We start from the raw sequence: 27,375 nt of genomic DNA, 5'->3' as shown, positions 1-27,375 counted from the left end.
GCGGGCTATCCGGGAGAAGGAGCCCAGTAGTCGGAATCGGGGCGCCCCTGCACCGCCCAGCTCTGGGAGCCGCAGGCGGGGGACCGACCGACGGACAGACCAGTGCTTTCGCGGTGTGAGCGCGCGTCGTTTGGGGTAGGGGTCGGGGATTCCCCTCTGCCTTGCGCTCCGCCCCCACACCCCTATCGCACTTTGGGGAAGTTTCCAGGCGCGGCCCGGGGGAGGTAAGCGGGCATCAGCCACTCTCTGCCCGGTCTCCAGCTCGGATACGCTTCCAGAACCCCGGCTCTAGCCTTGCGGCCGTTCCGGGCTGCGAGGCCAGAGCTCTCCGGCGCCTACGCCCGTGGGACCCGGTTCTGGGAGGGAGATGACGGGGGCGGGCCTGGGAAGAGATGGGGGCGCGGCTGAGCCCCGAGCGGTGTGAACTTTTGCTCCCCGCCCCCTCCTTCTTCCTCCTCCCCGCCCCGCCCCCACTGCTGTCCCCTCCCTGCGCCCCGCCGCGTCTCGGGAGGCGGCGTGACTCGGGAGTTGCCGGCGCTTCCCAGCAGCGGCGGCGGCGTCCCTGGCCGGCCTGGGTGCGGCGACCCGAGCGAGGCAGGTCTGAGCCGCGCGGTGGGGCCGGAGGCGGGGATCCAGGGCGGCGGGGCGGCGAAGCTGGGGAGCCAGGTGGTAGCGGCCCGGGCGCGGAGGCGACTCTGGCAGTGGAGATGAAATGCGAGTCTCTTGGGTTGTGTGTGCCGGGGGATAGGACGCGGTGGCTGTGGGTGGCTGGGTGGCGGGCTGTGGCGCAATTGGCCCCTTGGGATGGCAGGATGGAGGCGCCGGGGCGAAGGGAACCTTGCCTTTGGGAGAATGAATGAATGAAGAGCCGTGGAAGCGCCTTCCCGACTCCTCCAGGCAACCGATTGGCCGGCGTGCGCTCCAGTGTGTACGTGTTGAGGCTTCGGAGCCGCCCGGGTCCTGGGCACAGCTGCTTGACTGCCCCGTCGCGGTCCCGGTGCCCACGTTGCCTGCCCGCCCTGCGCCCGGGGCCGGCCAGCGCGGCTGGGACGGCGGGTATAGGCGAGGAAGGCTGGGGCTGGGTTGCCGGCTGCTGGCGGCTGGAGGTCCGCGCCGGGTGTAGGGAAGTCCGCGAAGCAGGCTGCCAGGCTGGGGGCTGGGACCAGCTCCTGGGGACCGGGGCCCTTCTTCGTCTGCCGGCGTGCGCGGAGCCGCTGTGACAGCTGGGCGCCTTCGCCTTGTTCACGTTGGATAAGTTAATGGTACGAGTTCTCGGGAATGAAGCGTGGCTCCGGGATGCCCTGCAGAGGGATGTGACAAGTTGGTCAGTGAGACTGAGCAGAGGGACTCACCTTGCCTCTGGGCGCCCTGGCAGTGCCCCCAGCCCCACTTTATCAGCTGCAATTCCTGAGTGTTGTGGGATGCCTCGGTGGGTTAGGGTAGCCTCCCAGTGTTGGGGCAGAAAGGCCTCAGAGGGCATCTGCACCCCCCGAGGGGTCCTGAAGTAAACTGAGGCCTAGAGTTTTGCCTAGCGTTTCTCCTGGACCCTCCTTGGACCTTCCTGGACCATTATCCATCCGCCGCTTTCCTGCTCCTCCTCCCACCACCGGCAACCTTGCAAAATCAGGAACCCTCCCTTCCAGAACGTGGCACTTACTAATTTTACAAACTGAATGTTGAACTAGCATCTCTTGATTGATACATAAATACATACATAGATCATATATGATTTCATTCAAAGTAGCACAGGAATAAAAATGCCTTCTAAGTAGGTAGTTTTTACCAAACAAATTTTTCTCCCCAAATTCCTGAGAAACTGTCAGAAGATTTTCTTTCTTGCCACCTCCTGGATGGGCACACTGAGCTGGCGAGGTGAAGTGGCTTGTCATGGCCTTCCTGTGGGCACATAGGTGAGCTGGAGGTGGAGCTGCAGGTCTGGGCTTACCTCCAAAGTCCAGCTCCCCAGGAGAGCCAGCTCAGGGACCCTCTGCAGAAGTCCAGCCCTGTCTCTACGGCTCTCTCCTCTGGACACTGGATGATTGCAGTGAGCTGGCTTGTAGGTGAAGCATGCAGGGGTAATTCTCCAGGATATTGTCCGGGGGGGTGGCAGGCAGGTCGGGCCACGATGGTCACATGTGTGTCTTGCTTTCCTTGGATGATCAAAGCTTGCCATGTCTGAGCCACTGTCCTGGCCAGGGACCCAGCCGGGGGTCACTGTGGCTGCCATGAGGGCTGCAGTTTCCTTCCACGCCTTTGTCATCCCTGGTTGCTGCTCCCCCTGGCCAGGAAAGCTGAGATGTCAGAAGCATTTGATTTTTCACATGCCTAGAAGAGAGAAGATTAATTCCTGCGTCAAGAAGAAGTGTTTGGGGAAAGGTTGGTAAAGTGGGAAGCAGATTCTACTTATTTGGCGTCTTGAGAAACAGCAGAAAAGAAACCCCAAGTTAACTTGCTGGGCGCCAGGAGTCTGCAGTAGGGGAAGCTGTAGATTAGTGCTGGGTTGTGGTGGTCGAAGCCCTTTTGAGTTCGGCTGGAAGGTGCCCTGCTAGTGGAGGGGGCTGGGGAGAAGAGGGAGACCCCAGGGGTGTCCTGAACAGGTAAGCACATGCCCAACTACAGGGGACAGCCTCGACTCAGTTTCAGCCAGTTGGGGGGAACACAGAGTTGATAGGTCTTGTGAGTTTTTGAGAGGATTCTCCAGCCTGGGTATTTAAATGTGGGCTCAAATTCCAGAAGTATGGTAGAGGGTTCGGGGTGAGTGCCCTTCCAGGAGGTCGGAAGCTTGCCATCTGGCCCAGTGCTTATCTACTGGGAAGGGTGTCACTGCATCAGAGAGCAGGGCACAGGAGCCACACCCATCGTGGGCCCAGAGACTAAGAACTGATGGCTGCCCATCATGCCTGTGGCCAGGTCTAGGCTGGAGGTGAGGCGGGCAGAGCTCCTTCACGTACTCATGTGCCATACGTTCATTCAGCAGCTGTTGAATGAATTCCCATGATGTGGAAAGTCATCTGCATGAACCTTTTCATATAATTCCTTTCACCAAATAGATCCTGCAGTTGAGCCTCTGGGATGATTTGGTGGGGATAGGACAGACAGGGTCCCAGCCCTCATGGGAGGGGGACAAGCAGAATTGGCTGTGTAGACAGACAAATGGTCTAGAAGCTGCCGAAAGAGCCCAGAAGGGCAGTGATGCAAAGCAAGGCTTCGGAGCAGGAGTGGGGGAGTGGAGGGTAGACTCGGGGGAGTGTGAGGAGCCTCCTTTTCCAGGTGTGGACATTGAGTTTCAGAGCAGTGGGTGGGAGTCACCCACCCCGTGAGCAGGGCATGCTCAGGTATGATGTTAAGTTGGGAGTGACTTGCCCAAGGTCACATAGCCAGTAAGTGGGAAGTCAGGGGGTCTCTGATCTCCAGCTCTTGGCCAGCTCCTTCATCTCTGCTGTGCTGGGCTGAGGCCTCTTAGAAACTCCCAGAGGAGTGGACATTCCCTGTAATTGGCAGCTCTCATTTTTCCCATTTACACATTCAGGCACTGTCCCCCTTCCTGGGGCCTCAGCAGGCCCAGGATTGCAGAGATGCTGTTTGGAGCGCATTTGTATGAAAGAGGAGTCGTCTAAATTCTAAAAGCAGAGACTGTTTTTAAAAGTGGTAGCTGACTTGGGAGTGTCATTGATCTGAGCAATCAGCCAGCGGACGTCTCTTTAGCAGCTTGTGATTTGGAAGTGACTCAGTCACTGGTGAGAATCATGCAGCTTCCCTCCCCTTCTGGTCTGTAAAGGGGACGCTCAGGTATGAGATTAAGTTACTTCAAAGGGTCACTGTGTTCCTGTGCTGTGAATGAGGAGATCACGTTTGCACTTAGCTGGCTAAGTGTTGGGAGACTGAGTGTTTCCACTGCACAAGGCATTTCTTTATTGGCTTCCAGTATGAGGGTCTGATTTCTTTACTGAGATGGTTTCTCCTTTCAAATAAAGCACTGGGACAAAATGATTTATGTGTAGACCTGTGTCTCCACAGCAGGAGATGGAGCATAAAGGGAACAGTTATCTAATTAGTGTGTCCAGTCTAGGTGTCTAGTTAGGAGTGTCCAGGAAGGAGAAAGGTTTTGTGTCCATTTGGGCCAATATAGATTTTTAAAATTGTAAGTATGGGAAGACAGTTCATTGCAAGAGCTATCACGTGCTGTGTCCCTACAGGTTTGATGCTGGCCCTCTGCTAGGCAGGTCACACAGGTGTATCCCTTTAGAGGGATGTGTCCTTTAGAGGGCTGTCCTTTAGAGGTGTGTCCTTTAGAGGGCTGGGAGGCTGTTGGAGATGACACACACCAAGCTCTCAGCCATCCGGATGTGCAGGAGGAGGGATTGGGAATGACGGTGGAGGCAGGAGGGAAATAAGGGGGTGAGGGGAGAAGAGCAACTGTGGCTCCAGAAGGAGGAGGCGGCGTGAATCAGCAAGTGGTTAAGTTGTGGGGAGGTGGCAAGTGGGAAGCAGTTTCTCATCTTTGCTGATTTCCAAAGGGATGGGGAGGAAAGGAGACCGTCTGCAGCAGGACTTGCGGCGTTTCTGCCCTGCAGCCCTGGGCCAGGTGCATGGGAGCAGAGAGTCAGTGCTTAGCACAGAGCACAGCACTCAGATCAGTGAGCGAGGTGGAGCTTGTGCAAGTCAGAGTTACGTAACGCCGTTGACAGGCACCTTACAGGGCTTGGCAAAGTGCAGCAGGAGCCCGGGGTAACGACTTTGAGATTGGAGTGTTCAGGGAAGACTTCGGCCCTGGCCTGAGGACGGGTGTCTTTTCAAAGAGTTAATACCTGCCAGTGCTTGACACAGTGCCTGGCATCCAGTAAGTGCTCAGTAAGCACTGGCTCAGGTGGTATTCTTTAGCCCTGGAGCTCCTCACCATGCATGTCTCCATATTTGATTCCAGTATATTCTACCTCAAAGGGTACAGGCAGGAGCCCCTGCAAGCCTTGGCTCCAGCTAGGTTTCCTTAGGGTGGTGGCTTCATTCTCTGGACTCTGTCTCCTCATCTGTGCGAGGAGAACACTGGTAAACAGCTACCCTTCAAGACCCTTCAGCTGACCTTGCAGCCAGGCTGTGGAGCAGCTCGGCTGTGCCCATATTTGACGCAATTAACCAGAGAGAGGAGACCGCGCAGCTCTAGGTGGAACTGTGCTGGTGTAGCTCACTTGAATGTTACATCTCGCCCCACTCCCAGCTTAAAAGAGCCCAGAGGGGGTCTGAGGGGGGCCTCCTGGCTTCAGCAGGCTCTCCCTGATGCCTATTTTACATTTCTAGAACTCATCATGGCCCAGGCCTTTTAGATCTCTGAAGAAAGTAAGGCTGGCAGATCCTCAAAAGCAGAGGGTATCATTATAATGGAAACTTGGACACTTTCCAGAATTGCATTTGTGGTAAAAATATTGAAACAGACAGCCCAGGCACCCAGGTGCCTGGAAAATACCCCAACATGGGCAAATAATTAGATACAGGCCAGGCACAATTATGTTTTTCTGACAATAGGCTGGAACTTGGTGGCTTAGCATTTTCTCTTGAAATGGAATACGCCCCTGCCAGACCCTTTTGCTCCCTGTGGTCAAAAAGATAGTGGTGTGGCCACCAAGGGGGAGGGCATACAAGGAGAAGTGGCAATGCCATCCCTCCTAGGGTGGCCCTGGATCTATCTTAGGGAGGTTCTGTCCTGCTTTTGCTCTTCTGTGTCCCTGTAGGTAGCTGTCCCGAGGGCCTGGGCCCATGGCACCTTTGCTAGGAGGCCAGAGCCTGCATTTCAGAGTCTAAGAGGTCGAGAGAGGTGTAAGATGTATTATTTTACCCTTCCATGAAAGTGGTCTGGGCAGCTGTGTTCCCTTTTGTAAGCCCTGGCAGCTCACTCATGCTGATGGCGGTTAAGTTCACCTGTACCTTCACGTTTTTTGTCAGCCAAATGTGTGGTCCCCGTGACAAGGATGCTCTTTTAGCTCAAGTGTTAGATGCCATAGGCACTGGGTGGGGCAGGGCAGGTAGTGGGTTGAGCCTGGGATCCACGCGGACTCAGGTTCAAGTTCATGCAGTACTGCTTCGTCCCATTCCTGTGACTCTGGTCAAGTGGCTTACCTTGCATCTCGGTTTCCTCATCTGTAAAATGGGGTTAATGATCTCTACCTGGTTGGATGGCTTGAGTATTTGAAAGAGTACAATTTAGGGTTCAGGGGAGCTCCCCACGTGGAACCACTCTTTTCTGGGCGAGGTCTAAACCTATGGAGAGATACAGGAGGAGGAAGGCAGGTGGAAATCCGCATGCGATGGCCATCCCGACTGCAGCTGTTGTTGGAGAATGTGGCTGAACCAGTGGGCAAAGAAGTGGGGAACTGGGGCAGTCAGGCAGACCTGCCCACCCCATTGCCTGTGGAGCTGGAGAAGCCTCTCCCAGCAGGGTGAAGGGCCTCCTTGCCATGGGGAAAGGCAGGGCTGAGCTGTCACGTCCAGGCCCTCCTTCCATATTCCTGGGATGGTGTAGACACCACCAGGTATAGACAACAGGAAAGTTACACAGGGGGAGCGTCCTCCTCATGGAAGGAAACATCTGGAGTGGTGGAGAAGAGTTGCCCCGTGGCAAGGAATATGACATGCTGGGCTCCGTGCCTGGCCCACGGTGGGAGGGTGGTCAATGGCATCTGTTAGGTACGTACTTGGTAGAGGTGGCCACAGTGTGTCAAGTAGGTGGTGTTGTCTGCTCCAGGAAATAATCTGGCTTTAAATTCAAGAACATCTATTTCCTACTTGTTGGCAGAGCATGATTGAGATAATGGTGAGCCATGGATCTCAAGGTCGCATTCTAACTTGAACGCAATTCACAGGGAGCTGAGGTAGTGATTGACTCCTAGCCTGGGCTTGGAGAAGCTTCTCTGCCTCCTCTCTCTTGGTCCCAGGCCCCCAAAGGGCCTCTGCTTCTACCAGACCCGGCTCTGTCTGTCTGGCCAGCCGGGCCTGGACTTGGCTACACTTGGGTCCTCCAGCCACTGGAGAGGGGGAGCTCCCACATCTGCCTACTTCATCATTGAGCCCTCCCACCCCCACTGCCTTCAGGAAGCATTTGCCTGTCATTCTTGCCATCTCTTCCCTGTACCTCCCTCCCGCATCCAGGTGGAGCCTTCCTCCTCTGAGCTTCTGCAGTTTTCCTCTATTGTATTTCTCAACCTTGACCCTGTTCCACAATGTGCTGTGCTACAGTTTCCCGGGTGGGGTCTGCTCTCCCAGCCTGACGAGACTCTTCAGGAGGAGGGTGTCTGGGACTCACGGCACATCTGTGTAGCTGGACTCTCACTTAGTGGCCAGTGACTGCCACGTGTTGCATTAATGCATCAATTAAAAATGATTCTTCCAAAGGCGAGTTTATCCTGGAGATTTTATGTGAACCCTAAGTTTGATAGTGTGGCACAGGAGAGCTCACACTTGTCACTCAATTTCCCAAGGAGTCGAGAGCCTAATGGAATAACCTTGGATTTCCTGGCATTAGGTTTTGGGGCTATTAAAACATAGTAACCACAGTTTTTTGTGTCTTGAGAGCCTTAGGGGAAAATGTTATGGAAATTTGGTTGTTGTTTCAGGAATATAAGCGGAGCCATCTACTCAGGCGAGAAATGTGGAGGCTGCTCGTGTTTCTTATAGCTGGTATAAATAGCTCGGCTTCAAGTTCCATGCTCCTTTGTTTGGAATGTAAATATTTGCATTAAAAATATAAAGTATGTCCTGGTGTGTATTTTTAGGGACTATAATTTCCAAACCCCAAATCAGACTATGGGTCTACTGAGGATTAATTTTCTCTGCTTTGTGAACCTGTATATGTAAAGAGTCTTCCAAATGTACACACCAAATCCTGTTTGCTTCATGCACGACGGACCGCCAGGATTACAAGAAAGCAGGGCTGCCCCGGGGAGTGTGGGCCGAAGGCTTGCGTTTCTCTCCATGCACTTCTGATGGTTCTGCCTGGTAGCTGCAGCAGCCCAGGGCGGTGGGGTGGAGGAGTTTTGGCTGAGATCTTGTGGGTCATCAGGGGCCTGGCTTCTCTGTCCTTGGTTTCTTGGACATCCAGGTGGGGATTTGGCTGCAGCTGGCTGACCTCTGTGTCACGTAACCAGACGCTTGACTTCGGAGTTGCTATTGCTCTAGGCAGATGTTCGGGAGTTTTAGTGCCCTTTCTGTGGTCTGGTGGAGGGAGCAGGAAGTTCTCATGTCCAGTTCAGAGGGGAACTGTGAGGGCCTCTGTGTGGTATCTTCCTCCACTGGATTCCTGGGGGCTGTTTAGATTTAATTTTTCTATGAAGGACAAGCCAGATGATTTTGTTAATCCCTTACTGTGGGTGGGATGCCATCTCTGGTCTGGCCTTTGCCTGTTCTTGGTAGTGGGGGGCTTGGTGGGGCAGCAGGAGCTGGGCAGGCCATTTGTCCCTGGTATGGGGGAACTTATTTCTAAGGCTCTCTGGGCAGCCTTTGATGAACACCTTCTGGCCCAGAGGCTCTAACGGAGAAGGCTGGGCCGTGGAGGTCAGCTCGCCTGGAGAGGAGGGCTGAATGCAGGTGGGCACCCAACTGGCAGCCTCCCTCTTGTCTCATCACAGGATGAAGGGCAGATGAGAAGACAGCCAGGAGGGTCCTGGGCCCTCAGCTGTGACTCCCCGAGAGGCAGGTACCAAGGGCCCCCTTTGTCCTTGCTTCCTAGCCAGTGCGTGGCCCCGCCCTTGGGAGGGTCAGCTCCTCCTCCGTCCCACTGAACACTGATGCCTCAGGACTGGACTCCTTGGGGCAGCAGGGATCCTTCCATCTTTCCTTCCCTAGCTCTGCCTTGCAAAGGTGCAGCCTCCTGAGCCTCAGAGTGTCTGACATCTCTCTGCCTGGTGACCCCAACTGAAACATTGTGTGGGCTTAGAAACCGTGAGCCTTGGGGAGGACCATCTTCCTCTGAGCCCTGGGTGTGCTGAACTGCGAAGGCTTACCACTTCCTTGCCTGTGGTTATCTCCAGCCTGACCCACGGTGGCGGGATCCTCTCTCATCATCCGTCACAGTTTTTAATGAAGAAAATATGTTCCAGAAAGGCTGAGTGCCATGCCGCATCAGGTCAGTGATCCAAGTCATTATAGTGAAAGTCAGAGGAAATAGCTGCTTTTAGGACACGCTGAACTTGCCTAAGAAAGTTATCAGTGGGAATAAATGAGTGGGAAGAAAGCACGCTCCGACTAATGAGAACAGTATAAGCCTGACATTTTGTGTCGTCCTAACTTTGAAAAGCTATTTATACCCACTTGATAGCAGTTTCTATGAGAAATTAGATATGAGGAGATGTACAGAAGAGAAGAGTGGGAGCTGGGTGACTGTGAGCTCCTCCTCAGAAACATCTTCCAGGCAAAAAAAGAAAAAAAAAAAAGAAAAAGAAAAAATCATTTGCTCACCTATTGACAATTGAAAATCCAGGGATCTTTTGCATTGTATAAAATTTGGCTCAGAGAAGAAAAACGATGTATTGAAAAGAAGATGAAGCTTCAGTTGCCATTTGAGTGGTAGAAAATAAATTTGCTTTTGGCCATAAAAATGGAAACAAGTCAATAGAAAAAATGCAGGCCTGCCCACTTTTGAGTCAGCAGTTTTTTTGGTTTATGGAAGGGTGAGAAGACTTGCTCACTGGAAATCACCCGTTGGATTACTTAGGAAGCTGCAGAAGCGTTGAAGGGTAGGCATGTGTGTCTTTCAAAGTTCTCAACCGATTTATTTTTAAAAAGTCATAAAACAGACTTTTGAAAATCCTATTCAATCTATTCTTCTTTAACAGCTTTATTGAAATATAATTCACACACCATACAATTTACCCAAAGTATACAATTCCATGTTTTTTAGTATATTGACAGATATGTGCAACCACTACCACAGCTAATTTGAGAACTTTTTTTATCTCAAAAAGAAATCTTGTACCCTTTAGCTATCACTCCTTTATCTCCCCACTCCCCCACATGTACCTTTCAGCCCTGAGCAACCACAAATCTACTTCCTGTCTCTGTCCATTCCAATTCCTCTATTGTGGACTTTTGTATGAGCAGAATCACATAGAATGAGGTCTTTCGTGACTGGCTTCTTGTACGCTGTAACTTTCATGGTCCATCTATGCTGTGGCATGCGTCAGCACTTCATTCCTTTTCATGGCTGAATAATATTCCATTGTATGGATAGCCCACAGTTACATGGATCCATTTGTCCATTGACAGACACTTGGATTGTCTCCACCTTTGGCTGTTATGAATGAGGCGGCCACAAACATTTGTGTACAAGCTTCTTTGGGTGTGGACATGTGTTTCCATTTCTAGGGTTATGTTTTATGAGATGTTTTCACTTTCTTCTAATAACAAGATTCATTTTTTAAAAATGCTCTTTCCTTGACCCTAGAAAAGGATTTGTTCTTAGATGGGATCCTGATCCCCCTGTCAGTGATCCTGGCTGAGATACTGAATTGTCTGAATTCTGGAGCTGGAAAGGCCTTCGGGCAAACATGGTTCAGCCCCTTTTTATATATGGGGAAACTGAGGGCCAGAGAAGCCACACATAAAGAGACAGGATTGAATCCAGGTTTTTGGAGTGACAATCCAATTACTCCAAATGTTCTCCCTAAACTCTTACTAAAACCCCAAGTTGCCTTCTTGACTGGCCTGGGGCAGCAGATTAAGGTGGGCTGGGTGAACAGATGATGGTTAGCTTGCCCTCTTTTATGTGACTATCGGTCAAGGTTTTCAGTTATCCAGTGGACTCTTGCCTGTTTTCCTTTCACCCACCTCTCTGTCCATCGATATGCATCTGATGTCCAAGGCCCAGAACATCTCCCCATCCACCAGTGGCCAAATAAGAACTACAACTTGTGGCGCCAGCGTCTTTCTAGTTCTTTCTCCCCTGCAGTGATGGGAGGCCCGGCTGCTTATCCAGGGAATAATTAAATTAGGAACCAATTCAGAGAATGAAATTTTATCTGATCTGGCCAAGCCCATAAGCAAGGGGCTGTGATTGTGACTCCAGGATACATTCGGAAGTTGTTTTTTCAGTAGTACACTGGGTGAAAGCATTGAAAGAAATATGTGGAGGCCGGTTGGGAGATCTCCCTAGGCTGGGTTTCTTGCATGGCCTGGGGGTGTGGTCCCAGGGGCAGCTGTGTCCTCAGGCTGGTCCTTCCAGCGTTGATGTTTCCAGGCACCATGTAGCTCTGATGAGGTGGATAAAAGTGTTTTGTGGCTGGAGTGTTCTCTGTGCTTAGGAAAGTTCTTCCATTAAAATCCTCATGGATATAATTCTCATTGTTATCATTGACATTCTAACACACCTTTACAGCTGTAATAAGAAGTAAACTTGGCAGAAACTCAGTGGCTGTAAATCAGGGGCGCCGCTTTGCAACCCCCCACGGAGCTTATTGAAAGAAATGCACATACTTTGGTCCTACATCAGCTCTGTTGCATCAAATCTCTGGGGATGGATGCTGGGCATATGTGTGTGTGCATGCGTGTGTGTGTGTGCATGCACGGACCTGCATTTGTTAAGCCCTTTAGCTAAGAAACACTGATGGAACTTAGCAGTGATTGTAATCATTCTTCTAATGAGAATTTCCAGTTCTCCTGTGGCAAAGATAAGGGACAGATAATTAGCACAGTGGTCTCAGGAATTAGCCTCATTTGTCCTCAATCTGTGATGAGACTTTGTGGCTGTCTTTGAGTTTCATGTTCAGATTCCCTGGTTATAAGTAACACACACTGTTCATCACTCAGTAGCAGTGGTGGAATTTTAGATCTGTTTTTCTCTTGGGGAAGGACCCCATTCTCATCCCCACAGTAGCCTGGGCTGGAGGCGCAGGAGTCTCCTTTGACAGATAGCTGGTCAGTGCAGAATTGCCTCCTTTCTGTTTCTGCCACTGGAAGGTTATCTGTCCCTTCAGAACAGGAAATGTCTTATTCAAGGTGGCATCCCCCGGGCCTAGTCCATGAGAAAGAATGATTGGACAGATGGACAGACAGATGGGTGAAAGGAAAACAGGCAGGAGTACAGTGAATAATTGGAAACTTTGACCCGTAGTGCGGGGATGGTGAGCGTCTTTCAGATCGTCTGTTTATAGCTGGGGAAATGGAGGCCTGCAGAAGTCAGTGACTTGCCCCAGTCCTTCAGCTTTGATCAAGAAGAATATGTGGGAGCCTGGCCCTTTGATGTCTTCAACTCTTCTGACTCAAGCTCTGCACATCCTCTTGAGAGTCACCCTCCAGTGAAAAGAAATCTTTATTGAGTCCCTGCTGTGTACCCCATGCTGTCCTAGGAGCTGGGGATCTAGCCGTGAGTTAGACACACAGGGTCCCAGCGCTTACAGAGGGCATATTCTCATGGACAGAGACAGGCAGCAGACAAGGTCGCAAATACAAGAGAACAGACAGGCATAATAGCCATGTGCTGGAGTGACTGGCTGGTGGGCGAGGAAGGCCTTTTCACGGAGGTGACATCTCAGTTGATTCTTGAATGGTCTGAGGGTGCTGCTGTCTGATGCTTGGAAGGAGGGAACAGTCAGTGCCAGAACCCCAAGGGGAGAACCTGTTGATGGGATGGGATTCAGTTATGCTCGGGAGAAAGAGACTTTGTTTGTTGGGCGCCTGGCTTGATTTTCTTCTCTTCTGCATCCTCTGCACTGACATTTGCCGCTCTGCCTTCACCCCGTCCCATCTCTGGGTAAAGAACACCTGTCTGATGCTCGCTGGCCTGCAGCTGCTGCAGTTTCAGAAAACAGGGCTAGCAAAAAACAAAGCAAAACCCCAACGTCCCCGTCCTCTCACTTAGGGCTTGGCTGGGGAGGCAGAGCTATTTTTATGTAAGCACATGCTTGAGGGGGGACATCCTGGGGTGGGCAGCTGAAACCACACTCATAAAAACAAGACTGAAATAGGACTGCGAATTCCCAAAGGTGAACACAGGCCGTTAACTTGAATTTGGGGACAGTTCCATGCAGCCTAGATCCTGGAGCAGGAATCCTTTGGAGGGGGATGAGGCATGGAAAACTGTTTGCTGGTTTGGCCTCTTCTTTAAGCATTGCTTTCCGGCCCTGGCTGTAACAGAGACCCGGCCCTTGCTCAGGACTTGGGCCCTCTCAGGCAGTTCTTCCTCCCTCCTAGTGCTGCCTCCAGCTGTTTCTGTACCCTCGTCAGTAAGAACCTCAGTTTCTCGAGGGCCCTGCTGTTGGTTGTCCTCTTGTTGCAGCCACCTCCCTACCTGCGAAGGAGTGGACCCCAGGCTGCCTCTTCGTCCCAGGTCCTGCCGTTAACCTGAGTAACCGTGGTCTCCATGGGGCAGCACTCTGGCCTCCCAGGTCCTCCATCAGGACACTCTGAACCTTGTCCACTCCTGAACTGCTCCATACCACATGGAGTCCATTCTTGTTAATGACGTGTTAATGCCAGGCTTTCTTGTGGAAACCACACCCAAGGCACCAGCTTGTCAACCTGACACACAGTAGGGCGTCAACAGATTGTGTCTATCAGTTATTTTCATAAACTTGAAATCTCTTTGTGGTCTTCCCAGACATCCTTAAGAGTGATCCTTTGTTACATTGCAAAGTTTTCCCGATAAATATTTATCAGTAGTTGTGGCAGTAATATACATCTCCATTTTATGTTGTTGACTAATTTTTAAATGGTGGACAAAACATAAATTTCTTTGCATTTTAATAAATGGAAAGATAAAAGAAATATTTTTTCTGAGTAGTTTGGTTTAGAATCATTCCAGTTGTTCATTCAGCATCTCTTCCCAAGTCACGTGAGGCCACACCAGGAAGCTGTGGCTGTATTGACATGCTGAATGCTTGCTCAGAGTCCCCATAATCTCTTGTCACTCCTATATGCTGCCTCATACTTTTAACTTCTTATTTTGAAATAATTTCAGACTCATAAGAAGTTGCAAAAATAGTACAGAGTCCCTGTGTACCCTTCACCCAGCTTCCCACAGGGAGAACATCTTATGCAACCCTCAGACATGATCAAAGCCAGGAAATTGACACTGGTAAAATACCGTTAACTGAGCTGCAGACCTTATTCTTCTTATTAAATCTAGGGATCTATAGCATTTTAGAAGCGTTTTAGAATTTCATAAGCCTTAGCATTGCTGTTTGTCTTTTAGAGGATGTTTCAATCCCTTCCAATTAACAATCAATTAAAATTCATTTCCATAAGTTCAACAAATACTGGAGGATGAATTTCACAGGTTCCACGGGTCCACATGGTGCTCTGTGGGTGCATTGTCTCTGATGCGTGCACACAGGTAACCTTCTTCCGCAGCTCTGAGAGATTCTCAGAGATAAAGAACCTTAGACAGCAGTTTGGTTCATAGGACAGACCAGGGGAGCTGCAGTTTTGATAAGGGAAACCAAGCTGCATTGAGTACTTAGTATGCTTTAGGCTTTATCTACTTTATTTCATTTTACACACTCAGCAACCTTTGAGGTAGATACAGTTAACATCCCCATTTTACAGAGGTAAGAACTGAGTTCGGAGGAGTTCACCCTGCCCACATTCCTGCAGCCGGATGGTAGAGTCGGGCCTGGAATATAGGCAGTGTGAAGTCAGAGACTGCTTATTCTTACCTTGCGGGGCTCCCTCCTTGGCTCAGACCTGCACAGTGACTGCTCTGTGCCCTGGGGTTGTCCTGACTTCTCTGAGTCTCTGTTTCTTTACCTGCAGTGCAAGAGGCTTATGTGAGATCTGCCGTGTCCCTTCCATTTCTGAGTGCAGTTGGTTTTAGTGGTGAAAACAATTCTACCTGTAGAGCTAGAAACACCCAAGCAACATCCAAACGAAATTTGTACCTTGCCCCTTGTAGGTGCTTTTAAGGTTGGTAAAATTTCTGCAGCCTAGTTTGGTTTGATGGGAGCCTCAATTCCAATTGAATTATGCTCCGGTGTATTTTAGTTAAACCATCTACAAGCTGATTTTACAAAGAGGCAGAGTCCCCATGTAGCGAGCTGTGCCTGCCTCCCTCTGCGCTCAACTCCGGAGCCGAGTGATGCTCGTAATAACCAGAGGACTGTGTGAGCTGCTCACGCTCGGCCTCATGGGCAGCATTAATTGTGAGATGCCACCGGAACGAGATGCGAGGGCATTATCAGTATATACTTAATTGATTTTGCATTCTCCACAAAGGAAGGTTAAAATTAAGCTTGTTTGTAAATGGTGTTTAAACTGCGCAGGCTTGGGGATGAGTTGCAGAAACTGACAGAGCAGGGCACTGCTTGGAGGGCTTAATTTTCTCTTTAGGCGGTGGACAGAGCACATCACTCAACTAAGGTAAAGATTTTCCCATTTAAAGGGGCTGAAAGAGTGTAAGCCTCGGCTCGTAAATTTCACAGACAAGGCCTCCGCTTGAGTGCCTCAGGGATGGCCTGGACTCTGGGGATGAATGTGTAATCACATTAGCATGATGAATTAAAGGGTTCCATATTTTTAAATCATCAGGCAGAGCTGCATTAGAGAACATACCGTTCGAGATGAGACATGATAAACAGGCTCATGGAAGCAGCTTTTGCTATCCTCACTCCTGGTATGGAATGGAAGATTCTGATTCTCATTCTGACACGCCCCGGGAAAGGTCTCTGCTCAAACCCAAGATGAGCTTAAACCCGAGGCGGAATGCCATTCTCCAAGTATCTGTTCTTTGGCTCTAACATATACCAGGAATGAGAACAGCACTCTGGGTGTGTTCTCACCCTCCTTTAATCCTGATAAGATAACTTTTTAGGTATCTCCAGGACAGGCTATATAATTTGCAAGATGCAACACAACATGAAATGCACATTAAAAATTATTAAGACTTTAAAACTAGGGAAAGCGGAACAATACATCCCATATAGGGCGTTTCTGAGCAAAGGGCCCCGTGTGATGGCCTGTGGGTCTCCGCCCTCGGAGCTGGCTCTGGGATCTTGTAGGATGCTGATCCTAGACCAATGTGATTTGTAGCAACTTGTGTGAATTGTGACCTCACGGGGGGTGCAGGCTGCAGCTGAATCACCTTGGTGTGCTGGGGGGCTCTGGCTGGAGGCCTGACCCAAGCACTCGCTTAGGAAATGCCCGCTGAATCAACTAACTCATGGAGCCAACAGCATGGTCTGCTGGGGAAATTTCATGTGGTTTTCTCAGCCTCCACGCGTCAGGAATCTGGGACAGTCTACTGCTAGGCTCTTCAGAACAGACAGGGACAAGTACCAACATTCTCTAATGAAACTCACTGACTTGACAGCTCAGCTTTGAGAAGAGAAAACCTGAATACAAAACCCATCTACACTATGTGTGTGTCTAAGCCTCTAGTCCTGGTGATTTTTCACTGTAAAATGGAAAAAACTGACACACAGTGTCTCTCCAGTACCTATGTGTGGTTAACGTGTGTGTCTGTCGTGACACTGTGGCTCAGTCCCGAGAGAGGGGCAGCCCATCTCCCCTGGCTTTTCATCCCTGATGTCCGCTGTGTAAGCTCTGCCCCTCCCAGTGGAGTAAAAAGCTCCTGGAGACAGTCTAGGATTTTAGGGGCCACTGTAGGTCATCCTTGTCATTCTGGATCCCGGAGACTGCCACCTTGCAAAGTTGAGGGGGACATAGTGCATCTTGGCAAGGAAATAAAATCCCACCCAGGAAGCATCTCCCTGGAGCGAGAGGCTTGGAAGGGCCCGGGACTCCTTTGTGCTGACTCTCTGTTCCCTCCCTGCAGGCTGGCCCAGCCTCAGAGGTGCCCTTTCCCCTTTGCCAGTGGAGAGGGAGAGAGGAGCATCCAGGGCCGGCTGCCAAAGACAGGAGAGGTTCCAGCCAAGGAGAGCCCGGACTTTTCAGGTTTTAAATTGGAAGAGGGGTTCTTGAATGAGCATTAAAGTTAGTTTTTTATTGGAAGGGAGTGTGCGGGGTGGATGCTGTGCTCAGAATACATCAGGAGAGAGCTGCCCAAGTCAGATCTCTTCCGAGCAGCGTCTCGGGGGAGTGACTGCACCGCAGCTAGATTTTCCTCCCTTTGTCCTCGGTTTGTACAGAGGTCACTGGAGATGTGAGCTCAAAGGGAGCCGGGCCGCTGTGCTCTCCTCTCATTGTCACAAGTCGATGGGCCTGAATGGGCTGTGACACTTGAAGAAAGAAAGAAACCATCCTTTATACCTCCTGGCTGGGGAGAGACAGCAGGGCAGGAAGCCTGCAGTGCTGGAGGCCAAAGCTTCTCCCGTGGAGCCTCGGATGTGTGGAGGGACGTCTGTGCTGTTCTGGGTGTCTGGGATTGCACCCTCCCCACCATGGGGACGTGCAGCCTATTCTTAACTTATTCGGCAAATAACAAACATAGCACCTTCACGTTCAAGCAAAAGCTGACTTTATTTATTTTCCCCGTTAAGCTATCCACAGTCATTGTTTTCACTTTCAGAAGCAAAATAATAGGAAAAAACTTCACAATATTTGTATTACCTGATGTGGGAGTCTGAGAGAACCTGAATAATAAGTCTGGCTTAAAAGTATTGGGGGAAAAAATCTTGAGACACAAAAGAGAAACAGAAGCATGACAAGAGGAATGTGCCGGAACAATCCTCCCTGCAAAACATCATTAACTCCGCGGGGGCTGGAAGCCTGTCTGTCTTGTCCACACACTGCACCCCCTTGCCTAGCACAGCCGCATTCAGAAGGAAAGTCAGCCCTGGCTGCTGGGAGGCAGTGGCGAGTGAGACATGCCCAGGTCCTGTCCTCATGGAGGTTAGAGTCTAGGAGGTGAATGAGGTGGAAACACTTAGGCAAAGGATCATTTAATTTCAGTTGTGATGAGCTGGGGACAGGAACGGGAAGTGGTCTATGAGCCGATGCTGTGAGCCCAGTCTAGCAGAGGTGCGGGGTGCATTGGAGAGCTCCAGGTCATAATGGAGGAAGCTCTGTGGGGAGGGAGAGGAGGCAGAGATTACAGACCTGGCGATGGTGTTGGGCGTACAGAGGGAAGTTATGTTAAGTCCCCAATGAGGTGCCTGGACGCAGAGTTCTCATTTTAAGGTTTAGAATGTGCTAGAATCCTTGTTTCTAGAGACTGGATTGATGATCACAACTGGGCGATGCTCCCACCCAGGCCCCTGCCCTGACCTGCCACCCGAATTGTGCCCTCCGCCATCGGGTGGCACACTCTGTTTAGTGTCTCCTGCCCCCTGCCTCCAGGCTTCCAGGGACTTGCTGACTTTCTCTCTCTACTGAGAGATTTGAGAAATTCTTGAAGCAACTTGCCAAGTAGAAACTGTCCAATGGCAGCAGTGCAAGGATTTGGTGTCTTTCGTGGCTGGGGGGCACTGGCCCTGCAGAGATGAAGTGGAAAGATCCTGGGAGGGAGAGCAAGCTGCCTTCCCTGGGGGCGCGGCAGGAATGGCTTGAGCTTGCGCTGATCGCACCCACTAATGCCCTGAGAAAGTCTTCTATGCAAAGAGGCTAAAAAGACTATGTGGAGAGCATCTGTTTTAAAGCCCCCACCTGAGACCTCTCCCCTGCCCTGTGTGGGCGTAGCCTGTAGGTGGCTGCCAAGCTGAGCGGGCCCGGGATATGGCCAAGGGGGATCTACAGCCTCCTGGCTGAGTCCACCCGGGAGGAGCCATTTAAGACCCTGGAAACCCATCAAACCTGGCAACTGGAGGTCATTAGCCGTCTGACTAAGAGCCGGGTCGTAAAATAAGCCCTAAGTGGTTACGAGCTCTGTTAACCATTTTAAAATGCACGAACAGAGGAGCTTTGGTTTGGCGCCTCTGAAAGGAAACAGGCGTCGTCTGATGAGAGAACATTTGCCTTCATGGTCAAGGTGCAAGGACCGGCCTGCATTGGCTCCTTCATGCGCCTGTCAAATGGCTGCTGTGCCCTTTGCGTCTCCCTTGGTTTCTGATGGGGCAGAAACTTCCCACCATCTATCTGGCTTTCTTTTTTGGTGAACTTTTAAGGAATTGGAGTATAACCTTCGTGCATTAAAGAGCTTCTATCCTAAGTGTGCTGCCTGATGGATTTTCACAAACAGAACTTAACCTGTGCAACGAGTACCTAGATCAGGTATACAGACATACAGACAGCACCCCAGGACCGCTGGGCTCCGTTCCAGTCATTAACCACCTCTCAGTCCCCATGCACGGCAAACTGCTATCCTGACTTCCACAACCTGGGTTTTTGGCCTATTTTAAGCTGTCTCTAACTGGAATCATGCGTTGTTCTTCTTTGTATCTGGGTTCTTTTGCTTAGTACTTCATCAGTGAGATTCTTCCCGGGTGTAGCTTGTTCATTTTCGCAGTTGAATTGTATTTATCTGTTCTACTGTGGGTAGACACTGTGATTTCCAGTTTTTGGCCCTGCAAATAGTACAATGAGTGTTCTAGTTCACGTCTTTTGATCAGCATGTGGATGCCTTTCTGTTGGGTATGTAACGAAGAGTGGAATTGTGGTCTTTGGGAATGAGTGTACCCAGCTTCAGTAGATAATACCAGTGTTCCAAGCGATTGTACCCATTTACCTTTCCCGTCAGCAGCGATCAGCAGCGTATGAGTCTCTGGAAAGATGAAATAAGAGCCTGGAAAAAATGTAAGGTGAGACTGACTCCCTTTTGTCCTCTGCCTAAGTTCCCAAAAAAGAAAAGACCCCGGGGGGTAACGGCTGGCCCTTTTTGCGTTGGATGTGGGAGCACTGGAAGAGGGAAGGCTTCTGGGATGCGCCAGAAAGATGCCGCTGTCCCTCCTGGGGTTCTGCCCACGTCGTCATGTTTCACTGGAAGCCAATCTGTGTCTGAACTTGGGGATGGGATTGGCTGGTCTCTGAGAAGAGCCCAGAATTCGGCATTTTAGTCTCCATGCTTTGGGTGTCTGCATGCAATGAAGCAAAGCCTCCAGGCTCATCTTTGAGAGGAAAGTGGCTGGCCTGGTAGCTGGTTGGGGTATTCTCTTGGGAGGGCTTGAGAGCTGCCACCATTTAATGGCTCAGTCAAGAAAGGTTTTTATTTGTAGATCAGTTTACTCTCAGAACCAACTGGTTCTGCACCCAGCCCCTGGACTTCCCACCCAGTGTTCTAGTTGGAGAAAGAGCTTTCCTTGTGCCAAAAGCTGTTATTTGGTGTGATGGGGGATCCAGAGCAGTGGGAAGAGGCAACTGACATTTACTGAGCCTCCTGCGTGCTCATGAGAACTCTGAGTGCAGGTGTGCTGGTCTCCCCAACCACACAGGAAGTGGAAGAAGAGAGGACTCTGCACTGAGCAGCAGAGCCCCAGCTGGGGTGTGTGTCCTGCCCCGGCTCTGTCAAATTTGTAACCCACAACAGTGGCAGTGGCTGGATAAAAGAGACTTGGAAGGAAGGAAAACCTGTGGCCGTTAGCTGGGGTTATTGCCCGGCTGTCTTCCCTACCCCAAGTAGATTCAGTAAATCTGGGGCAGGGCTTGGAAGCTGTTTGTAACAAATGCCTTAGGTGAGTTGTACTCAATTTGGGGAAGCAGTGACTTCCCAGGGCGTTTTGTTGGGAGGCTGGCTAAGGAGAGGAATGAAGGAAATAAGAAACAGATCTCGCGCTCCAGGAGGTCCCTGCCTGAGCAGTCTTGTGCAGGAAGCTCTCTGCGGAGCTGGACAAGCTCTGTGTCTCCTGCTCCACGGGATCATGCTCGAAATGTGACTAGGACGGTGGAAGAATGGAAATTTTATATTTCATTTAATTTTAACTATTTTAAATTTAAAAGCAGATACTTAATTCAGTTATTAGAAAACTTTTAAGAATGTTTGGAGCAGCTTGGGTCCATAACTCCTTTTCCAACTCTAAGTCTTATGAAATCGAGATACAGCTCAGGTACTTTAGATGAAACTGTAGCATCCAAATTGAGATGGCCCTAAGTGTAAAATACACACTGGAATTTGAAGACTTAATATGAAAAAAATTCAAATTTTTTATTAATAACTTTTACACTGACTACATGTTGAAGTGGTTATTTTGGGTCTATTCGAGTTGAACTACATGAAAATTAACTGCACCTGTAACATTTAACCTAGGTATGGGCTCACACTCCATTTTTGTTGAGCAGTGATGCTCTGAGGCACTTGCTGGAATTTGACTCAGAGTGCCAGGGGGTTGGAGGAGAGGAGAGAAGCCCCCACTGTGGCCCCTTGTTTGGCTCATGTGGGAGCAGGGTTTCAGGCTGATAGCACACCTGGCCCTACAGATGGCCACAAGACCACCTGTGATGGGTCCGTTGGGCTCTGGCTGGCCTGTCCATCTCCTTGGGTACCTTACCCAAAGAGGGAAACTGCCAGTTGCCTCCAGGGAGTGCCTTTAGAAAATGAGAATCTTCTCTAACGCTCTAGGCTGGGAAGAGAGAGCTGAGCACGTCTCACCCTGGGCTGCACTGCATCTCACACAAGTGGGACATGGCCTGCCGCTGGTCAGGGTGAGAACTCTGCCTTTAAATTAGAATCAAATCAAATCAAATCAAATCAAATCAAATTGAATTCTTTACCCCAGTGGGGTAGAGAGCACCGCCAAATACTAAGCTACAGGAATGTGGCCCAGAAAGCAAATTAGGTTTTATTTCTGCCTCCTGCCTTTGCCCCACTGTTTCTGGAGGAGACCCCCCAGACAGTGCCATGAAGGGCAGCCTACAGAGGCTGCGGCGGGCAGGGACTCGCAGGTGAGCCGGGTAGTGGGTTGGCAGGTTGTCATCCAAGGCGCTCAACCCGTCTAAGGTTATCTGCCCTCTTCTTCATTGGATTCTGGAAGCCTCCCCACGAGCCTACGAGGTGCAGCTGAACATGGACTTGTTTTGTTTACTGCTGCATCCCAGGGCTCTACACTTGGGCCTGACACAGAGTAGGGCTTTAATAATCTTTATTGAGGGCCGGGCACGATGGCTCACTTCGGTAATCCCAGCACTTTGGGAGGCCCGAGCCAGGCAGATCACAAGGTCAAGAGATCAAGACCATCCTGGCCAACATGGTGAAACCCCGTCTCTACTAAAACAACAACAACAACAACAACAACAACAACAACAACAACAACACAAAAAAAACTCACAAAAATTAGCTGGGCATGGTGGTGCACACCTTTAATCCCAGCCACTCAGGAGGCTGAGGCAGGAGAATCGCTTGAACCTGGGAGGCAGAGGTTGCAGTGAGCCAAGATCGAGCCACTGCACTCCAGCCTGGGCGACACAGCGAGACTCAGTGTCAAAACAAAAACAAAAAAAAGTCCCACAAAACTTTATTGAATGGGTTCATTTGGAGCATGCCCCCTAAATCTGCTGATCAAATATGGCCTTCATGTTGACCTCCCTGAAGTGACACCCCCGTAGGTGGGCATATGCATTTCCCTTGGGAGAGATTCCCAGAGGGGCCTCTGGCCTGGGAGTGGCTAGGAACCTCAGACCTACATTGTGTTTTTACTCTAGATCTGTAAGTGCAGATTTTTCCTTTTTTTTTTTTTTCTCCAGAAACTGTTTCTTGGACAACACTGTAACTACTTTCCATTGCAAAGAAAAATCCTGTCCTTTGTGTGCTCTCTACAAAGCACTCACACAGCCAGACTATATCATTTGCTCCTGACAACATGCTGGGGGGGACATCACCATTTTCTGCATGTCCCCACTTGTCCAAAGTCCTACAGCTAAAGGGAGGCACAGTTGTACCTTAGATTCAGGGGAACTCCCATCTCGGGGTGACTTCTTTGCCCTCATTATATTCCACATGTCATGGAACCTAATGGATAAATCTGGTTTGGTCAGGCCTGGAATACAGAAGTGTTAAAGGCGGGCAATGAGAGAGAAATCTTCGTCCTTCCTCGAGGGATGAGCTGGCTGACTGGGAAGGTCCAGGCTCAGGCTGGCCTCTGCCCAGATGTCCTATGGCAGGGGCTCGTGGAGGAGCACTGTTCCTGTTTTCCGGGTCCCCTGCTCTGCCTCACCTGTTGAAAGTCAGTGACTCAAACTTTTAAAACTGTGAAACCGTAAACTCTCCATCCCTGTTCAGCCTTCCCCAGGCCATGGGTCCTGCACGCGGCACTGCTTGTTCGTGGTTCTCCTCTGTGTTGCTTTTGAAGCTCACTCATCTTGATGACTCAGAGACTTGCCAGAGACCCTGGACTCCCTGTCCCAAATTCCCCGAGCCTGGCCCCGATGATTCTTGTGATGTTACTCTGTTCATGGTGCCTCTGCCCCATTTTCATCTGTGCCATATCACCAATGGTGGGGGATCCCCCAAACAACTTGAAGTCCCTTCAAGTTAGTTCAAGGGACTAACTTGAACTTTGCAAGACTCTTGAATTTCCTGGCTATATTTATGATCTGTGTGGCACTGATTTGTACTAGAGCGGAGCCTGAAGAAGTCAGTTGAACCCGACCTCTCCATATTAAGAGGACTACAGGATGTAGGAACTCAAACCGGATGTTGATTTGTGGGAGTTTGCAACTTTGCCTAGCAACACAGACCTGCATCCTTGGGAGAGGCCTCTGGGGAGGAATGCTAAGCTCATGGATGTCTGTGCAGAGACAAGGGACTGTCCTCTTTACCTGAGGGGCAGTTCTCATCCTGCCTGGTCCTGTCTGATTCACATCTGACCCCAGCTCAGCCCAGAGAGAGGCATGCTACAGCATGTTCTGATACTTTCTAGCTTGGATTATCTCCTTGTATGCTTTCTTTGTATACTTAGGGCCCAAAATGCCAAAAGGCCGAACATTCTAAAGTAAAAATGATCCCCTTTTTATTGCTTGAATTTGTGTTTCTTATTAAAATAGAACATTTTACAGTTATTCATAAGATAAGGTCTTACTTTAAAAAATAACTGTTTTCCTCTGTCTTTCTGACTTCTTTTTTAAATTAAAGAACAGGGATATTAAGGCAGGTGATGAAAGCAGAATTTTTAATAAGAGCATAGTGATGCTTTTCACAATGGACTTAGAAGACATTAAAATGTATGCGTTTTGATCTTTTTCTGGATTTGAATATGAAGGACTAGTTATTGTAACAGACAGTAAAGTAATTCATTTCGGATGCATTTCAGCAAGGCAGCCCTCTAGGAGATGCTGGAATAAAATATGGAAGTGTGTGACACAAACCAGACCAGCCATGTACCCGGCCCATCAGCTAAATGTCAAAGAGCAGGTGGAAACAGAAATAATAGTGACAATGATGGTTGCCATAATGAGGAGCACTGCCAATGATTCCAGCACTTCCCAGGTGCCCGGTCTTTGCTTGATGCTTCCCATGGATTATCTCAGTCCTCCCTGTGGCTCCATTAGACTACATATTGTCACATCATCCCCATTTTTCAGATAAGGAACTGAGGTGGGCTAAGTGTCAGGCCATGGAGCCAGGATGAGAACACCAGCTGTCTAGACAACCCATGTCCTGGTAACCGCCACTCTGCTCCCAAGTGGTCAGCACATACACCACTGCGGGGTAGGGACTGGTTTCACCATCCCCTTGGCTCTGCCTCTGACCCCTGGAGCAGGTGGAGAGCTTGAGCTGGCTATTCCTGGAATTAGCCATATGCTCATTTTTTGCTTCAGTTATTTCACTAATTGAGGCAAAGGTTCTGGTAGTTTGACAGTAAGTATCTGGATAATTGCCTCAATGTATCATTTTCACTTTGCACCCTCAGACACAACCTTTAATGAAACTTGAAAACCCAACCCTACTTGGGGAAAATAATATTAACTTCTGTTTCTAGGCCAGGTACGGTGGCTCACACCTGTAATCCCAACACTTTGGGAGGCCGAGGCCAGCGGATCACAAGGTCATGTGTTCGAGACCAGCCTGGCCAACCTGGTGAAACCCTGTCTGTACTAAAAATACAAAAATTAGCCGGGCATGGTGGTGGGCGCCTGTAATCCCAGCCATTCGGGAGGCTGAGGCAGGAGAATTGCTTGAACCCAGGAGGTGGAGGTTGCAGTGAGCTGATATCACGCCACTACACTCCAGCCTGGGCAACAGAGCAACACTCCGTCTCAAAAAAGCAAAAAACAAAAACCATCTATTTCTAAATCTGTTTCTGAAAGTAGTTGAGGGCTCAGACTTCCAGTTATAAGCTTAATTGCCCAACATGCAGAAGTCTCCCACTGCCCTGCTTATCAGACTTGAAAGTCAGCCGTGGTTTGGGGCAGATGGCCTGCTCCTGGTCCTTCTCTGGGAGATGAGAGGTTTCAACGGCATGATCTCTCAAGTGCCTCAGCTTGGATCTGAGCTTCTGTTCTAGCGGCTTCCACGCCCAACTGGATTACACGTCTTAGGAAGCAGGACAGAAGCGCGCCTGCAGTGATTACTAAGCAAATTGGTCTGAATAAGTGCAGTAGATGCCAGAGATTTCCACGAATGATGTGAATGTGAATCACTGGCCAGAAAATACCCATGGACGATAAATATCTGGGCTTCATGCTACCTCCTGAAAAATGTTCCTAATCTCTTCTTTGTGATCCCCAAAGAGATTTTTCAGGGAGTTGGAAGTGTGCCCCTTGCAGAAGTCGTGGTGTTCACAGTGTTAAGTGCAAGATGTGGAGCGTGGGGCGCGGTTGTCTTGTCACTCAGATGGGGGGCTGCACGCCTGGCACAGTGCTAAGTGCAGCCAGTTACTCTGGTGTGTGCAAATGGACCCTCTGCCCCAGCTGCAGAGCCCCCTTGGGGTGGCTCAGGTCCTAGTGGGGGCAGGAAGAATGGAACAAAAGGAGGAGGCTGAGCCCAAGGCATGTGCTGTCACCAAAAGTCCCGGCTTTGTCTCAGAAAGCTGTGGCTGGGTCGGGCTTGGTTGGTCAGGGAAACAGGGAGACGCAGCCCAGGAAATGAGCTGTAGCTGGGCTGGAGCCCACCTCCCCAGGAGGGAGGTGCATGGCAGCTCAGGTGGGGGTGCTGCCACCCTAAGATGAAAGGTCTCCACCTCTTGTTTAAATTGTAAGGTGAACGCTTTTGGCCATTTCTAAGGAAAAGCCCCTTGGGGTTTGTTCATCATCCTTCATCTTTGCTCAATGTTTTGGGTGTGAAAACCTCAGAAAAACTAAGTCAACCAAAGACTTTCCAGCGATGTTATCGACTGTGTTGTCATCCAAAGGGGAAAATAATCCCAGCTTATGAATATTTAGAAAGAAGATAATTGCAAATTGCTTTGTGACCATGTAAACTTTTTTTTTTTTCCCCAGCCAGTTACATAAGAGGAGGTGTGGGTCAGTCCCAGAAATAGATGCAGAAGCAGTGACAGAACATGTCTTGGTGGTGGTGGAGAAAGACAGCCCTGGGTTCGAGTCCCAGACCAGCAGTGTGTTAGCTAAAGAAGTTTGAGAAACACCTGTCTCTTTCTTCCCATTTCAGCCTCCTTCCCCTTCTCCTAGCTGGTCGACACTCAAAGCTCTCCTAGCCCAATTCATCTGTAACTTGATGAACAATTTTTTAACCCCCAAATCTAGTCCTCCCATAAAACCCAGTGAATCTCTCAAATTGATTAAATGGAGGCACTCATTTAATTAGTAGGTAACTGGTATTTTGTCTTTTCTGGAGGGTAGAAGAGGGAAAAAGTGACCGAGGGGACCAAACAAGACAAAAAGACAGAAGAATTTGGGTTTTTAGTTGATTCTGAATACTTGATGCTTTTGAAACATTTCCAAGTTTCCTTTACGGGAAAGGAATGAAAATGATCCAAAAGGGGAGGTGGGATTTTTTTTTCTCCTTCTTTTGTCCTGAGCTCAGTACCTGGGATTTTGCGGCATGTGCTGAAAAATTATATCTTCTGGATGCAGAAATTTGCCTGAAAGGGTTATACGAAACTGAGAATGGGTCAAAACAAAACAAAACGGAAAAAACAAGACTTCTGGCCACAGATAAGAATCATATAATTTACTAAGACATATCATTTTGGCATGTTTTGTTAAGGGTGAAAGCTAATTTGGAAGAGGCAGGAAGGGGCTCTTGAGGTTGGTAGGAATGAGATGTTGTAATGGGGCCCTCAGAATCACCCTTGTGTCTGCTTCCAGCAGGACTGGGTGGGGAGGTGCAGGGAGCAGCTCTCTGTGGGTGTCGGGAACCCCAGGGCCAGTGAAGCCTGGGGCCAACCCCCAGCAGTCCCACAGCAATATTGGGTGACAACAATTCCCCTGAAAGTCATGGAGAAACAGGTTTTCAGTGACATAGAGACTAAGCCTAGAGGCAAGTTTTATTATTTATTTACTTTTTTCTTCTTTTTGAGGTAGGGTCTTGCTGCGTCACCCAGGCTGCAGTACAAGTGGCATGATCACGGCTGACTGCAGCCTGGATCTCCTGGGTTCAAGAGATCCCCCCACCTCAGCCTCCCAAGTAGCTGGGACTATAGGCACCACCACTATGCCTGGCAAATTTTTAAATTT

At 49.8% G+C, this 27,375-nt stretch overlaps 1 protein-coding gene across 6 annotated transcripts in view; it reads left to right on the top strand.

Moving 5' to 3' along the window:
* Positions 1 to 27,375, top strand: part of CHST15 (carbohydrate sulfotransferase 15) — an 85,220-nt gene that overhangs the window by 628 nt on the left and 57,217 nt on the right. Inside the window, exons 1-2 of one of the 6 annotated variants that reach the window (XM_077947810.1) lie at positions 8,508 to 8,683; positions 8,833 to 9,112. The exons of 3 other annotated variants lie outside the window; for them this stretch is intronic. The gene's annotated coding sequence lies outside the window, so the exon portion shown is untranslated. Of the gene's footprint in view, positions 1 to 217; positions 599 to 8,507; positions 8,684 to 8,832; positions 9,113 to 27,375 lie in introns of those variants that run through there. 2 more of the 6 variants (XM_077947811.1, XM_015148397.3) reach the window with 2 other exon arrangements.

This window comes from Macaca mulatta, chromosome 9 (assembly GCF_049350105.2).
Source record: "Macaca mulatta isolate MMU2019108-1 chromosome 9, T2T-MMU8v2.0, whole genome shotgun sequence".
Classification (NCBI taxonomy): domain Eukaryota; kingdom Metazoa; phylum Chordata; class Mammalia; order Primates; family Cercopithecidae; genus Macaca; species Macaca mulatta.
Note: the sequence above shows the minus strand (reverse complement) of the source record. Positions and strands in the feature narration are given on the sequence as shown.